Source organism: Ooceraea biroi, chromosome 3 (genome assembly GCF_003672135.1).
Source record: "Ooceraea biroi isolate clonal line C1 chromosome 3, Obir_v5.4, whole genome shotgun sequence".
Lineage (NCBI taxonomy): Eukaryota > Metazoa > Arthropoda > Insecta > Hymenoptera > Formicidae > Ooceraea > Ooceraea biroi.
Genome location: NC_039508.1, coordinates 8,828,699 through 8,835,033, shown reverse-complemented (window position 1 = coordinate 8,835,033; position 6,335 = coordinate 8,828,699).

Genomic DNA, 6,335 nt, shown 5'->3' with positions numbered 1-6,335 from the left:
TTTTACTAGTATCAAGAATAGTATCAGACAATTCACTTTTTCCTGCTTTATTCATATACTTAGTGACATACCAAGTTAGCAACGTTGATTTTTCACCAATAAATTATATACATATTTCCTTCCCATGCAGTAAGAAGGACACGATTATAATCATTTATATTGATTTCAATATCTGTTCGAGGAAGATCATAAAGCCTACTTCTATGCTTTAATTTTTTCCTACCTACTATCGAATTTACATCTCTCATAATCAACATTTCCGTGACAGAACGAGGAAAACCAAATCGACATATACGAAGCGTCTTGCGTCCTGTTTTTTTTTTAGAACGAAGACAATAATCGTTATGTTGTTGATGCGTTTTAACTCGTCCGTATAATAATGGTGCAATATTTTGATCCGGCATTGTACAAGTTACATGTTGCAAAATAAATTTAGATACTTCTTTAACAGAAGATTCACCCATAATTGGCGCATTTTTAACCAAAATTAACATATGAAAATGCTGTATACCTCTACCTTGGTATTCTCGTCGCCAGAAGTAATGTGTTACTTCTCCGATCGGGTGATCTTTGGAACAAAGGAAATCAAGCATTGCTCGAAACTTATTGTCTAGAAATCTGGATGTTGATATCGGATCTCTAGTAACGAGTACACTGGTACTCAATGAAGAGTTTTGCCATCCATTTACTTCACGAATATATTCACCTAAATCGTCCCATAGCCATTCAGCAGGACTCAATGTTAAAAACCATGTCGCAGGTCCATAATGTTGCGTCATACAATTTAAATCACTTCTTGGTCTACGCCAATATTATTCCGTATTTCTTAGAGTAGAGAATATTGTACTCAGGTCAGATTCTAATATATCTTTCTGCATTGCTTCTAAATATTCTGAAGCTGTATAACGATCTCGCTTACTTACATTCATTTTATGATAAATACCACGACTTAATTGACGATTATTCACATTATTTAATAAATAAAATAAGTATTGTTGATTTAATCTGAATTGTGAATGCCTAGATACCAGACGAGATTTAATGAATTCATGGTCATGAAGTTTAATCTGTCTAGTTTCCTGTTGTCCATTAATACCCAAAGGACATAAATCTGGAAAACATAATAAATCTAAATATTTCTCACGACTATCCAAGGGCAAATCTTGAATTTTTAACATTTGATATAAGGCAGTATCAGTTTTAGATGATTTTTTTTCATACAAAGGATAAATGGTATATTGCTCGTAATAACTGTCACTATCATCAAGAATCTAAGTTAACATTGCTTCACGCTGATTATTAAAGTAGGTTTTATGTTACTTTTTGTTTCATGTATTTCAATTTTTCGACTGCATTCGTGATCGTCATCTAAAACAGATTCACTATCACTATCATTCTCTGTCTCTTGTATTACAAAAAATTCTGGGTTATACAATTTCTTTAAACATAAACGATTGTGAGTATCTGGTAATATAATATGCTAATAAAAAGGATTATTATGTTTTAACCACGTTAAAGCATGAAATATTTTATTAACATTTACCATTTCTTCCCAAATAATCTTTGATTTTGTAGGAATACCTCTAACCAAAATATATATTTCGTGATTAATATTTATTAGATCAGTATTAGAACATAATTTATCCAATATTTTTTGTAAAGGAAGTGGTAAATGAAATGTTCGACCTTTTACTTTTTGTACCATTTGTCTTTGAGGCAATTTTTTGTTCATAACAGTTCCCATTTTAAGAACAGTTTGAAATGCCTTAGCTCTTTGTATAAGGATTTTTTCAAACGTGTTAAGACATGATATTACCTCGGGTACATCATGTACAACTAGATTATTTAAAACGCAATACGCAGGCATTAATCCATTACGAAATTTTTGAACACAATAATTACATATGTACTGTGGATTGATAAGATTCTGTTTTTCTACATGCGTCATTAAATCTCTCCAAATTGGAATATCTATTTGCTTTTTAAGCTTATTAATTTCAGATACACTTCTTTTGTAACAAAGTCTCTCACATGATACACAAACGTGTCGAGGTGTGTCCATGGAGAGTTTAGTCAAAGCCTTAAATGCGTTGTTATATGCAGAAATTATATCCTCATCACTCAAAATAGTACAAGTCTGCTGATCTTTGTACATATTTGCTTTTTCTTATGCCGAAGTTATAATTTGATTTAACGTATCTAAATCAGCAAAAGTTAAGTTATCAGTAAAAGTTAAAGCCTTCTCTAGATTTAACATCTTCTTATAGAAACTTGTCATTTGATAAATTAAACGTTTAACATATCTAATCTTTGGAAAGTGAGGTGATAATAATCACAATAAAATTACCTTTTTAAAAAAGGTACAAAAAAGCGCCAAGCATACGCGCCCGAAGAACGCGTTCAAAGATGACCTCTATAAAACTAATGATATCAACAAATTTCGCCAATTATAAAAATGAGTATTTATGCAAACCAAAAAATCTATTACATTTATTCTATTTATTACATCTATTATATTTTTATACAACTAAATATTTTAATACATATAAATACACTACTCACAAAAATTAGAGGAACACCAAACTTTTCTTAAAAAATAGGCAAACTTCAAGCAGCTGTAACTTTGTTAAAAATGAACGAAATTTAAATTTAAAAAAAGGATTTTAAAGCTTGAAACTTCTACTTTCGAACGGTTGCCATGAGTTTAAATTTCTGTGACGTTTGGTAATTTTTACATACAAAAAACTGCGAACTGGACAAAATAAGAAATTTTCTTTTCACTTTGAAGGTCTGTCACGTATCAAAAACAAAATCTGCGAAAATTCTCGACTTTTTATTGTAAAAGATTGAAGTTTTCCCTACAAAACACTTTTTTTTATTTTTCTACGAGTTTTTGTTACTGAGTTATCGCCGATTAAATAAAAATTGACATTGTTTACTTTGATTGCTCATAACTCCGGTAAAAATCATCGCACAGAAATTTAAAAAACGGATTCTTAAAGCTGAAACTTTGCTCTATTAAACGGTAAACTTGCCCAAATTTTTTCGAAAACATGTAACCATGCTGAAAATGGATGAATATAACGTAAAAATGAATGATTTTTCACTTTGTCATTTTGACCTTAAAAACAATCGTACAGAATGACAAAAAAATTTGTTCTTCACATTTTTTTATACTTTTCAATACCATGAATTTGACAAAAATTTGCCGAATAGCTATAAGATTTTTTTCATCGTGGCCACTGTGGTTTTATGGGACAAAACTAAGAAATTGCTAAATTTCAGTAAGATAAAATGGAAAATAATGTTAATTGATGTTACAAAATTGATTTCTAGCGCACTATATTAATCTTTATTAAGTCAGCACTAACAAAGTACACGCTTTTCTACCAAAAGTTGAAAAAATTTGTGAACCGCCGGCGTTAGTTTTATCCAAAGCGTACCACGCGGAGATCGCAAGGTCGGATTTACGCTTCGTTTTGTGTGTGCGTGTGTGTGCGCGCGTGTGTGAGCGCTCACGGATTGCACGCAACTAGTGGAACGTCTTGCCGCTAGGCGGCGACAAGACGTAAGACGTTTCTCGTAAGTGAAAGAATTCAGCTACATTACTTAAGATCGCGCATTTGTACTCAAATGTGCTTATGCTTACATACGCATACGTATACTGAGCTGTTCGGAGTTATTCTATTGGCGATTTTTGATACTGTCTGATATATCACTAGTTAAGGTTTTTACTTATTCCTTTACTTATTTTTACATTTCTTCTTTTCTTTTATCTATTCTGTTTTCTCCTACTTCCGTTTTCTGCTCGTTGTTCTTTTACGATGCCTATGTGTCATTTATCTGAGACAGATTGTGCTCGTATTGTGACTCTCCTACAGAAGAATCACAGTCAACGGTACGTTGCCAACTAGTTTGGAGTAAGTCCGTCCGTCATTAATCGGATTTATTCCCAGTTTCGAGAGACTGGCTCATACCACAGACGGCCGGGTCAAGGCCGTTCTCGTGAAACAAGCGCTCGGGAAGATCGAATGATCGTCCAGCAAGTTACACAGAATCGCTTTGTATGCGCACGTAGAATTGCCGGCGATATTAATTATGGTCGACAGCATCCGATCTCGGCTTCAACGATAAGAAATCGTTTGAGAGAAGGGGGATTGCATGCTCGTCGACCAGTGCAAGTTCCATACCTTACCCATCGTCATTGTCGCCTACGATTACATTATGCTCATTCTTTAGTCAGTAGGAGACCTAGGCAATGGAATTCTGTACTGTTTACGGATGAGTCTAGATTTTGCCTTTTTGGCAATGACAGACGAGCCCGAGTTTGGCGACGTCAAGGAGAACGCTATTCCGAAAACTGCAACAGACCGGTTTGAGCTTTTCATGGTGGTTCTGTAATGGTATGGGCAGGAATATCTCGATTTTCACGAACACCTCTTGTAATTATCCCTCCACCAGGATTAACTTCTAGACGATATGTTCATGAAATACTAGAGCCATATGTTCTACCAATTAGAAATCGAATTGGTCAACGGTTTCGCCTAGTGCATGACAACGCACGACCGCACACTGCTCATTACACCCAACAGTTTCTGAGAAACCATCAAATCGATACATTATTGCATCCGCCAATGAGTCTCGATTTGAATCCAATCAAGCATGTTTGGGACATGTTAGACCGCCAAGTACGCGAAAACCATCCCAACATCGTCGATTTGGCTTCGTTTGTCGCAGTTCTTTGCCGAACTTGGCAGCGAATCCCTCAAAGAGCAGTACGTCGTTGCATCAATATGCGCAATCGATTGCGAGCAGTCATTTTTAATAGAGGCGGAAATACACGTTATTAAATTCTTTTTAGCGTTAATCACTCCAGCTTGTATTAATCACTAATACACTCCATATAATACATACGCACACACACGCACACACAAAACGAAGCGTAAATCCGACCGTGCGACCTCCACGTGGTACGCTTTGGATAAAACTAACGCAGGCGGTCACAAATTTTTTCAACTTTTGGTAGAAAAGTGTGTACTTTGTTATTGCTGACTTAATAAAGATTAATATAGTGCGCTAGAAATCAATTTTTTACCATTAATTAACATTATTTTCCATTTTATCTTACTGAAATTTAGCAATTTCTTAGTTTTGTCCCATAAAACCACAGTGGCCACGATGAAAAAAATCTTATAGCTATTCGGCAAATTTTTGTCAAATTCATGGTATTGAAAAGTATAAAAAAATGTGAAGAACAAATTTTTTTGTCATTCTGTACGATTGTTTTTAAGGTCAAAATGACAAAGTGAAAAATCATTCATTTTTACGTTATATTCATCCATTTTCAGCATGGTTACATGTTTTCGAAAAAATTTGGGCAAGTTTACCGTTTAATAGAGCAAAGTTTCAGCTTTAAGAATCCGTTTTTTAAATTTCTGTGCGATGATTTTTACCGGAGTTATGAGCAATCAAAGTAAACAATGTCAATTTTTATTTAATCGGCGATAACTCAGTAACAAAAACTCGTAGAAAAATAAAAAAAAGTGTTTTGTAGGGAAAACTTCAATCTTTTACAATAAAAAGTCGAGAATTTTCGCAGATTTTGTTTTTGATACGTGACAGACCTTCAAAGTGAAAAGAAAATTTCTTATTTTGTCCAGTTCGCAGTTTTTTGTATGTAAAAATTACCAAACGTCACAGAAATTTAAACTCATGGCAACCGTTCGAAAGTAGAAGTTTCAAGCTTTAAAATCCTTTTTTTAAATTTAAATTTCGTTCATTTTTAACAAAGTTACAGCTGCTTGAAATTTGCTTATTTTTTAAAAAAGTTTGGTGTTCCTCTAATTTTTGTGAGTAGTGTATTTTAAGGTTTTAGAACGTGCTAGAAGGTTCTAGAAAGATGCTGGTATGCGCGGATGTTTACACTATTTATTGCCGGGCTCGCGATAACGCTCGCTACGGCTAGCAGGCTTGCCTGTCGGAGCCTTCGAAGATCGTTCGAGAACCTTCCATCCGATGAAGGGCTACTGACGTAACAAAAATGTTAACGTCCTATGCGTAACTTACCACAAAAAGGACTCCGTAGAAAACATATCCCAACAGCGAAGGGGTAAATGTGCATTAATACTTTATGGCACATCATCTCTTGTTAAATAAAATCGTTAAATAAAATAATACTGCTGTGAACATATAAATAATTTTCTTTTATAACGACCCATAATAGCAGTATCAAACACAGAGGGTATCAAATACCTTTCCAATAATTGGTAAATACCTGTCTAATAAAATGTTACATGATAAACTTTATCACGTCCACGTCCGCGTCCAGGCCATTC